The sequence below is a fragment of the Pinus tabuliformis genome, chromosome X, assembly GCF_031772625.1.
Source record: "Pinus tabuliformis cultivar Carrire ecotype Pingquan chromosome X, CPIR1, whole genome shotgun sequence".
In the NCBI taxonomy this organism is placed as follows: Eukaryota; Viridiplantae; Streptophyta; class Pinopsida; order Pinales; family Pinaceae; genus Pinus; species Pinus tabuliformis.
Window position 1 is genome coordinate 1,192,112,810 of NC_142308.1, and position 11,873 is coordinate 1,192,124,682.

The window sequence follows — 11,873 nt, forward strand, 5'->3', positions numbered from 1 at the left end:
TTTCTTTGATTCACCTATGTGGTCTATAGTGGCAAAAAGAGCGCAGTTTTGCATTGTTCTCAGAGTTAATTCCAGCGAATGTGCAAGAATATCTAGGATAATCAGCACGGGTGATACTTGACAAGGTGTGACAACAAGTTTTCCTAAATTTCCTATCTTCTTCAAGATATTTTTGGTTGTTTGACTTCTAAGAGAGTTTAATCAAACATGTTCACGGTTGGTAAAAATACCCATAAAGTGATCAAGTGTCATGGTGACAAATTGATGTGTAACACCTTCTTTATAGGATCAAGATATCCAACAGATAGATGTTAGCCAAACATCAAATGTATCAATGTATCAACATTAGATAGCCTTATAGAATTCATGAAGATCAAAATGTTCAACATGAGGTGCTTTCATATGCATGTATGAGCCATTAAATAAGGATACATTCTGATCATACCATAAGGCTTACCTAGCCATCAATGTTATATCTAAAATACAACTACCATGCATATGTTATGGTATTCAAATACCCGTTCACCTTTTCATTAGGCATGGGCAGCTTGAAGCACTTTTTCATCCTTTCATATAGTGCCTCTTAACCTTTTCCAACGCTAGCCATATTTCCTGCATTCCAAATTATCTTTAAGAAGGATCCACTCATCACATCTCAACTGGGAGGTTAGAAACATCCATACACTCAAATACATATGCATGAAGTATAAACAATAAACATAATAATCATATCCATAAGTCTAAACAAAGGTAAGAGGCATCACAAGTCAATAAATACATATTCAATGAGAGGTGATCCTCTCCCTCTAGAATCGACCATCACCATCCATAGTCCACATAACACTGTTACCAACCAAGCCTACTAGGGATTATCACATCTAGGGATTAATCAAATATTTCACAAGTGCTTCAGCCTCCTCACATTGACCATGCTATATCTCATGTCTTTTCCATAAACCAGGGTTTTCTTTCCAACCCTAACCTCATAGAATCCATCAAACCCTAATAATAAAGTTGCCTAGGGTTTTCTTCAAATCTTAGAATTATTTTTGGTCTCCACCACCCTCTTCTTGATTCCATTAAAGGTGTCATCATCAGGGTGATCTCCATCACTTTTCTTCAACCTAGCTCTGATACCATGTTAATTTTTCATATGGATACATTGTTCTTTTCTCTGATAATTGCATTTCGTCATTAACACATTGAGTTCACCCATAACATTATAAAATTATGCAGATTTACATTATTGTTCATCAGCATATGAAACTATGTAGAAACAACAATATCATCATCATATATGCAGTGGAATATAAAGGAACAATAAAAGAAAAGCATGCACACATAGAGACATCAAGATTGGTCGGAGACCAAGGAAAAACCCACTACGGGGAAAACCCTTGGAAATTCTTCTTCTTCTTAGATCGTTACCAAATGGTTCAGCAAAAGAGATTACAATGATCCATATCTTTATTAATGCAACAAAACAACTAGAACATCCATAACATGACCTTAAACATACTTATAGTCAAAGATCTTGATTATGAGGATTGTAATGCACTATCACTAACTACAATTAACTGTTGGATATTGTTGTCACTTTGATGAACACTGTTGCATACTGATAACTCATCTTTTGGTCCCAGACAGATGCAGAGATATTGTGTGCAAGTGTCTATGGTTGATTTAGATGCTCTCTGGAGAAATGGATGAGTGCATCTAGGACTGATCTGGACGCTCCGAGGAGAACTGCGTTTGAGCGTCCGGGGTCCAACTGTACTGCGGAAACCCTAGCCTCCCAAACACTCCCTTAGACACCATGTGCGAGAGTCCTAGACTTCCCAGAAGCTCCCAGAACCATATTGTGCCAATGTCCAGGGACGAAAAACCTTAGTTATGTGCGAGTGTTTGTGGCTCAGAAACCCTAGACACATATGAGCTTCAACCCTGTAGTTTCAGACCCTTTGTGCGAGCTTCCCTCCATCAAACCTGTGCAAACCAAACAATAGAAGAGAAAAGATAGTGCTTGAAGGTTATGTTCAAATGAGCTTGAGGTCTCTTCTATTTATAGGCTTTCAGAGGGTATACTTGCTATTGAGGCTGAGCTTTCCAATTGTACATGTGCTTAGGTCCGACCTAAACCAATATACACGAGTAAATAAATAAATTCAAAAGCCAACTTCTGCTTATCCAAATAAGGTGATATTTTGGTCGATTTTGATCCTCTCAAAAAGAGGAATCTATTACAATTATTATCTTCATCATATGAGTCGTCCAAAGTGAAATTTGACTGCAGTTGCATAATTTTAACTTCTATTAGTAATGTCGTTTATCTTGGTTTCTTCCAAGCTTCATGGACATGTCGATTTTATCGTCCTTCTTATAAGTATAACAATCTCTCATATTGTCCCCATGCATAAACCCCTTCCCACTTGGAGAAATAGAAGGGTGGGTGAAGCTGCACTGGCAAGAAGACTAGACAGATTTCTATTGAAAGGCCCCCTTCTACAGCACCTGCACCATTACAAACAATGGGTTGGCACAGGGAGCATACCGGATCATTCCCCAATCTATCTGGAGATTTTGGGCCCTCATCCAAAACCAAAAGCCCCCTTTAAATTCAACCATGTTTGGTTACAGGATCCTGCCTACATCAGTTTGGTTATAGATTTTTGGGCTGCCAACCCGATTAATAGAGCTGAATCTTTGGCAAAAGGATTTTTTAATAATCTGTCCAAGCTCAAGCACCTTACTATTAATTGGGCTAGAGAGAAATATATGAGGGAGAACTCGCTACTGGTCCATATCGAATCTGAGCTGAGCACTTTGCTTGATGAAAGAAGTCTGGGGTTTATTTCTGCTGAAGACAAGTCGCACTTGATTGAGTTGGAGAACTAGAAGGCACATATTTTGAAGGAGAGAGAGGAATCCCTGAGATTAAGAAGTAGAGCCATATGGTTGAAAGCTAGGGATGAAAACACTAGATTCTTTCAAAATTATGCTAAGGGAAGAAAGGTATCTAATACCATTTGGAATCTTCCTCTACCTAAGGGAGGTATGCTGACTCTTTCAATAAACTCTCCCACCTTGGCTCTTCACATTTCCGGAATCTATATAAAAGCCTTCCTAGTTCAAATCTTGCTGACATCATCAATGTGGATGGACATTTCCCAAGATTTGTTAATGAGGAAGAGGCAGAGGAGCTATATGCACCGGTAACTACTGGTGAACTTGAAAGCACGCTAAAATGGTTCAAGAAGGACAAGAGCCCGGGCCCGAACAGTTGGACCATAGAATTCTATCTTGCTTTCTATAAGCTTTTGGGACAGGACCTATTGAAAGTTGTGGAAGAGTGCAGATTAACCGGATCTTTGTACAATGCCATCAATTCGACCTTCATTGCCGTCATTCCAAAGTCTGACACTCCATCCTCTTTCGATGATTATAGGCCTATATCTTTGTGAAACTGCTTGTACAAAATTATATCTAAGATCATAGCCAACAGACTCAGGCCTATTCTCTCCTGTCATATAGCCCCTCAGAAATTTGCTTTTCTTGAACACAGACAAATTCATGAAGCCATTGGATCGGCACAGGAAGCTATTCATTCTATCTGGACCAGGCATCATAAGGGCATCATTCTCAAGATAGATCTAGCAAAAGCATTTGATCGTGTAATATGGCTTTACATTAAGATGCTCCTTATCTATTTGGGCTTCCCTCTACACTTCATCACTTGGATTATGGCCTGCATTACTTCCCCCACCTTCAGTGTCCTCATTAATGGCCTTGCTTCTCATTTCTTCCATTCTAAAAGGGGACTTAGACAAGGTTTCCCGCTCTCTCCCCTCCTTTTCCTGATTGTCATGGAGGGACTTAGTCGCTTGATTTCATGGCTAAGAGAGATGGATATCTCTGTGGTCTCAAGATTTCTAATGATTTCTTCCTTACTCACCTCCTTTTTGTAGATGATGTTCTTATCTTCCTTGATGGTAGTATTCGGGACTCTCATACTTTCTCCAAAATCCTCCTTCTTTTCTCGTCTACTACTGGGATGTTAGCCAATCAATTAAAATCTACCATCACCTTTGCCCGAACCTCCATACATGAGTCCCACCTTGCTCACCAGCTCTTTCCTTACCGTATCCATCCACTAGATAGGGGTCTCAAATACTTGGGATTTTGGATAAAACCTACTAGTCAGAAGATTGCAGATTAGGTCTGGCTTGTTACTAAATTGGAAAAAAGGCTGTCCATCTGGAGTCACAGATATTTATCCAGGGCTAGTAGGCTCGTCCTTATCAAATCTATCCTGGAGGCTACGCTAGTCTTCTGGATGGCACTTGCATGGATTCCCAGGAATATCTTAGCTCGTATGCAACAAATTTGCAATAGATATCTTTGGAACAGGAATCAGGACAAAAGAATATTTGCATGGATTAGCTGGAAGAAGATTGCACTGCCTAAGAAATGGGGCAGTTTGGGTTTAAAAGATCTCCCTCTTTTTGCACAAGCACTTGCTACAAAAATGGGCTGGACTCTGTTGACTAGACAGAACCTTTGGACCTCTATTTCTTATTATAAGTACATCTGGCCACAACACATCATGGACTGGGTCCGCTTACCAAGTTGGCCAAAATCAAGCATCTCATTAGTATGGAAGGCACTTCTACACTCTCTTCCTCATATCAGGGAAAATCTTGTTTGGCGAATCAATGATGGTTCCAAGGCCCGCATAGGTATTGATCCATGGATTGGAGGAGGAGGAAGACATCAACTTTCTAGAGATCTCATTCATCATTTACACTCTCATGAGATCAAGGTGATTGCAAATATTGCAGATCATCAAAACACCTGTATATTTTCTCAAGCATGGAAATCTGCATGGCAGCTTGAATTATCTCCATGTTGGCACCAGGAATGGCATGAATACATCTCTACTCTATCCGAATCACACATCAGGATAACGGAGGGTCCTGATGAACTTATCTGGTGTCATACGGAGAATGGTATCTACTCTCCAAAGTCAGGGTATCTATCCTTGATCCTACACAAAAAACTGGATCAGATTACATCTTGGTGGAAGTATATTTGGAAACTTGTAGCACCTCCCTAGACCAGATTGTTTTTCTGGTGTATTTTTAGAGATAAAGTGCCTATGGGAGAACACCTCACTCACAGATCCTTTCATGGGCCAAATTGGAGCATCTTATGCAAATGCACATCCGAATCGACTACACATCTCTTTTTGAATTGCTCTGCCTTGAACACTCTTTAGCAAAACTTATCTTCTTCCATACATTTTTTGGGGCAATGGGCTGGTGATGATATTGGCAGTGCGTGGGATGACTGGTCTAATCGACACAAGGGATCCAAACTACAGAGTCTCCCCTTGATCACGAACTGGTATGTTTGGTTGGCTCGAAATCACTCCATCTTTGAAGATAGGCCGGTGTGTTGGCCACACATTGTGGCGGGTATTGTATCTGCATATAACAAGATGCCCGATCCACAGTTTTCTAGAGCTCACAAACCTCATGGACCTCCTCTCATTGATAAAAACACACCTTGGGCGTATTTTGATGGCGTTTCTAATCAGCAGGGATGTGGTGGCGGTTTTATCCTATTTATTAGTGAACAACATTTCTATAAAGTGAAGATGGGTTTAGGAGCTGGAACTAATAATTTCGCTGAACTCATTACCCTTCGACACCTCCTGCATTTCTCCTTAGGACATCATTGCATAAACTTAAACATATTTGGAGACTTAAAGATCATCATAAATTGGTTCAATAATATTATTGCTTGTCACATTCACACACTCAGTAATATATTGGATGAAGTTGACATATTCAAGGCTCAATTTAATAACATCACTTGCAATCATATCTACAGGGAGCATAACAGCAGTGCTGACCAGCTATCCAAGGAGGCCTCGGCACTACCCAGAGGAGAGTGGATGATTCAGGAGTAGCGGGGGACAAATGAATACCGCTACTTCCATCGTCCATATATAGATCATCACTATCACAGGGTAGAGAGCCCTTGATCACTTGTTGTTTTTTATGACTACTACTGAAAATTATAAATTTTGACATTGTACATAGTTTTATAAAAACAAGACATATATGCTAGTTATTTTAAATGCACTACGTGGCATATGTATAGGCTTATAACAGACTGCTTTCACTGATATTATGGTAGATCACCCTGTGTGGTGAATCTGAACAGTACATAGTTTTTTGTTAATATTTTGATTCAAGTCCTTGGCAACTAGAATGATACAGCATATGCAATCGCATCTATAATATGTAATTTTTCTATGATTAATGAAAAATTACGGATTTTTCTAGTGGAAAAAAAAAAAAAAAAAAAAATCTCTCATACTAGTATCACTGAAATTATCTTCGTATGGTTTCTGTCCTTCAACTATACCATATACAAAGTGGTCTTCCAATCCAAAGAAAAAAGGCCATATATTTGTCCTCCACATTTATTATATAGTGATATTCTTCAAGTTTTTTTAGCCGAACTCACTTTAATCCACGAGAAATCTTTTAACACAGTTGAATATCTAAACCTTGGATCAAACCTCATAAGCTTGGGTCACATGGTGATGAACTTTACTATCCCTTAGGTCCTTGTATATAATTGTAAACTATAGTGCTATAGTATGCTAAGATGTCATGTGTAGTAAGTTTTGATGTTTAGGTATCATCTAGAATGTTGGTTCCTATAGCTTGTAATTTGCATTAATAGAGATAATGTCTCTTATGTGGCTTGCATCACAATAATCCTCCTTGAATGGTCTCTAAACTTATTAAAATTTTGTATTGTCCTTGTCATGCTTCAGAGATGTATATTAATGAATCATTGATTTCCTCGAACTGTTTTAGAGATATAAATGTAATGAGCTTCTTATTTTGAGGATATTTAGACTTCTCATGTACTTCTTCTAGATTATACTTTGGTAATAAATGATTTAGATGAGTAGGATTGGTTTACCATAGGTTTTTATTTTCTAGGTCTTGGTCTAAACTCTTTTTCAGCTTGGCCTAGTAAACATTCTTACAAACCATAAATCATTTCTCATAAACATTTCTCATAAGAACTTTCACTTTTTCAAGTCTCAAATCGTGTCCTCTATCTAGGGTTATTATAGTGTCTTCTCTTGATATAATACTATAGAGACTTTACAAATCACAGAACCTTGCATACCATAGAAAATTGTTCCCGAGATCTAGTCTACCATAAAGTTTTTTTTGTTTGTGTGTGTAAGCTTGGCAGTAACTTTCTATTAATCATATTTAAGGCAGGTTATAAAAAATATGTCTGGTGGCCTCAACCTGCCCAAAGGAAACCAGGTTTGTTGGCCACTGATCAACATCATAAGCCGTCCAAAACATAAACAGTTTGAGCATGTATATCCAAGCTTTATAGGCTTCCATATCTATCACCTGTCTATATGTATTATTGACAATGTAAATGCTATCCGACCAGATCATTAAAAACAACAAAAATATCATAAACTTTTAGAAATTTCATGACTTCTCGGTCAATCATCAAACGATTCTACTGGGGTTGGGTCCTTTGCACTTGACCTTGGCATTTCGTTTTGCTACAGACTTTGTAGCTTTTTTTCCATGCGCCCAAGGTGAACATTCTGATGGTACTATTGCACTTGTACAACCTATATTTCCTGTTGAATTTCCTTGAGGCTCAATTCAAATTGTTGGGTTTGTTGGGGGTCATGTGTGTTTTGGTTTTCCGACATAGCTCTTGTTAGTAGACTCTTCATTACCCAATAAAAATGGAATGATTGTTTGAACAGAGGCAGCCTTCCGCGGGTATGTCCAGGGTCCATTACCAAAGGTTCCCAGTCCTTTGCTGGAATTGGTTCTGTAGCCGCCTTGGGGTTCAATTCTGCCTTCCATGCCGAGATGACATACTTCACTTGGCCGGGGATCCAACACTGTAAGAATGCATGAGATTTTGCATGTTTTCCTCCTCTGTTTTCATTCCTTTTTTACATTGGGGCTTGCTGGATGAAGCCATTAGTGTTTTCCCTTTCCCCCTGTTTTGGCTACCGCCGCAATGACGACCTCACTTCGCCGTGTTATCCTCCGCCTTCACCATTTTGTCGTAGACTGGGTCGCCTAGCGACGGCGGTACCACCTGATTCCTCATCAAAGCGAGAACTAGTTGTGCTAGAGCCGGAGGACTATGCAATTTAGGCAAACCTGAAATGGTAGTGTACACAGAGGGTTCATTAAACTATTTGCCTTCCAAATGCCATATACATGTTTTGTCTTTCATCCCTTTCCTGTGGGAGACCATTATGGTTCCCAATTTCCCATTCTAGAGAAAGAGAACACAAAGAACCCCGACTCCCTTGACCTTTGCCTTTGGGCAAACAAAACACCTGACCATCTCCATTTCTTTCAAATGACATGGATGCCTTCTCCTCTCAAACTTTCTAACTGACTCCAAGCCTGACCATGCCTCTGACTCCATGAATTAAATGACTCCTTCTCGAAACTTAAAGACCAGACACTCGATGATGACCCCAATTGAATCCATGAATTAAACGAGGCTTTCTCAAAACTTACAGACCATACGCTCAATAATGACTGCAATTCCCCATACATGCCCCTTCAGTCCGAGAGACTTTCATAAGATGTTCGGCTCCCTAACCAACCCCAAGCCCATCTGGGCCTCAGATGCCTAGAACTACAGGATTCCTTGACAAAATTTACAAACAATTTCCTAGATGCAGACCCTGACTTCCCATACATTCCCATCTGGGCCAGAAGATTTCCATAAAAAACTGAAATCGACATTCCAAACGCTAATAGAGACAGACTTAACCCAATCCCAATTAATCCATGCACAATCCCTACCAGACCCTGCCATTCTAGCTTCGATCCTTGCTGCAATATCACCATTTCATGAACTAGGAAGGCCAGAGAGACATACAAGTTACCCAGTCGTGTCGTCGCACCTATGATATCGTCATAGATTCTCTGCCAGTGGTGCAGGTCTCCAGTCACTCGAGCTGCCTTCACCACCTTACCACAATCCCTATGTCAGACCAGGGTAACTCCACATTGAACAAGAGAGAAAACTGAGTGATGTTATTCATTAGGTAACTCATGTTTATATACAAGAATAAAAACGGATCAGTTCATCTTCTAGATGACTGTCCAATTCACCCATCCGTTTCGGATTAGGTGTCAACATTCCCCCCCTTAATCTGAAGGGATGTTGGTGAGTCCAAGCATCGTTCTGAATCTTTCAAGCTTTTCTCTTCCAAGCACTTTGGTGAAGATGTCTGCAATTTGCTCGTTTGTGGAACAATGACGGAGATGGATTGTTTTGGCCTCAACATGATGTCGGATCAGATGATATTTAGTATTGATGTGCTTAGTACGATCATGGAACTTTGGATTCTTGGCCAACTTTATTGCAGATGTGTTATCAATCATGAGTGGAGTAGATTGTATTTGTTTTACTTGCAAATCTTCAAGAATTTTCCTGAGCCACACAATTTCTTTCGTTGCTTCAGCTGCTGCCACGTATTCTGCTTTTGTTGTGGAATCTGCTGGTACTGATTGTTTGCGTGATCTCCAAGAGACAGCTCCTGATCCAAGACTCATAGCATATCCTGAAGTAGATACCCCAGTTTCTTTGTCTCCATCGAAGTCTGAATCAGAGTATCCAATCAAGTTGAAGTCGTCCACCTGTGTATACTTGATTCCAAGGTCTTGAGTTCCCTTCAAGTACCTTAGAACTCTTTTTGCAGCAGACCAATGTCCCTCATAAGGCTTTTGCATAAACCTGGAGAGGATTCCAACAGAAAATGAAATGTCTGGTCTGGTAGTAGTGAGGTAGATGAGACTTCCTACAAGTTGTCTATACTTTGTTGCATCCTCAAACTCCTTTCCTTCAATAGATGTGAGCTTCAAGTTTTGTTCCATTGGAGTAGAAAGGGGATTGCACTCTGTCATGCCAAATCTGTTTAACAAATCTCCAATGTATTTCTTTTGAGAAAGAAATATGGACTTTGGATGTTGGGTTACTTCAATGCCAAGATAGTAATGAACATAGCCCAAATCGGTCATTTCAAAAAAATTTCCTAATTCTTTCTTTATGGATGCAATATAGCTTTCATTGTTCCCTGTCATTAAAAGATCATCTACATATACCACAAGATATACAACTGTTTTGCCAATTTTCTTGACAAATAAAGTTGCATCATCAAGATCAAAATGTTTGAAGTTGAGTTAAGAAGATGCTTAGTTTGTTTTTCATACCAGGCTCGTGGTGCTTGTTTGAGGCCGTACAAGGACTTCACAAGTTTGCATACTTTGTGTTCATGTCCTTTCACAGCAAATCCTTCAGGCTGGGACATAAAAACATTCTCTTTTAGGTCTCCATTCAAGAATGCAGTTTTTACATCCATTTGATGGACTTTCCAACCGTTCTGAGCAGCTAGTGCAAAGAGTGTCCGGATGGTGGCCCATTTTGCTGTGGGAGCAAAAGTTTCCTCATAATCGACCCCTTCCTTCTGTGCAAAACCTTTTGCCACAAGCCTAGCTTTGTGCTTGTCAAGTGAGCCATCAGCTTTGTACTTGTTCTTGTAGACCCACTTGCAGCCAATTGGTTTGGTTCCAAATGGAGGATCAACCAGCTTCCAAGTGCCATTCTTTATGAGGGCATCATACTCCTTCTGCATCGCTTCTTTCCATTCATCATGAGAAGTAGCTTCTTTGAAGGAAGTTGGTTCAAAATCTGTAGACAAGTTCAATTCACAATCATAAGTAACATCCATATCAACAGGTGAATTAGAGTTATCTACATCACCTCCATCTTGTCGGTTTGTATTTCTGGTTCCTGTTTTTCCAATTTCATCAGGATGAACACTTTCAAGTGTCTTTGTCAGCCACTTTGGGGGACCTTTCTGAGATGGTCCAGGCTGTTCTGTTGATTGAGTTGGGACTGAATCAAGATTAAGTCTCCCAATTCTATCAATTACATCACTTAAAGCATCCTCCGTTGTTGGAGTGTCATGCAGGGGAGATTGTTCTTCAGAAGGAGATTCCACATGTTGATCTAGTATAGGAATCCCCCCTTCAAGATGTGGAATTTGATTATCAAACTCTTGGAATGATTTCGGTTTTGTGAATCTATCCAAGCGATCAAGTTGCCGCTCAACAACACTGTCAGATTTGGATGATTCAAGAAAAATGACATCTCTAGATAAAACAAACTTTTTATTTACTTCATCATAGAGGCGGTATGCTTTAGATGTGTTTGAATACCCCAGGAAGATACACTTACGACTTCTAGCACCAAGTTTGTTTCTATGTACCTTTGGTATTAAAGCATAACAGGTGGAACCAAAAATCCTGAGATGTTTTACCGAAGGAACATGTCCATACCACAATTCATAAGGAGTCTTGTTTCTTATAGCACTAGATGGACATCTATTCTTTATATATGCAGCACATAGAACAGCATCAGCCCAAAAAATTGTCTTTACATTTTTTAAGAAAAGCATGGATCGTACCATATTCAAAATTGTTCTGTTCATTCTTTCAGCTACACCATTCTGTTGAGGATTATAAGGCACAGTTGTTTGATGTTTAATCCCATGTTGGCGAAGATAGTGTTCAAATTCATTTGATGTATATTCTTTTCCATTATCAGTACGAATAGACCCAATATGAGATTGTGCATCATTTTCAATCCATTTATGAAAATTCTTGAATGTTTGAAAAGCATCAAATTTGTTCTTCAAAAAATAAACCCAACACATTCTAGTGTAATCATCAATAAATGTCATGATATATTTATTTCCATTTGCAGAAGAAACA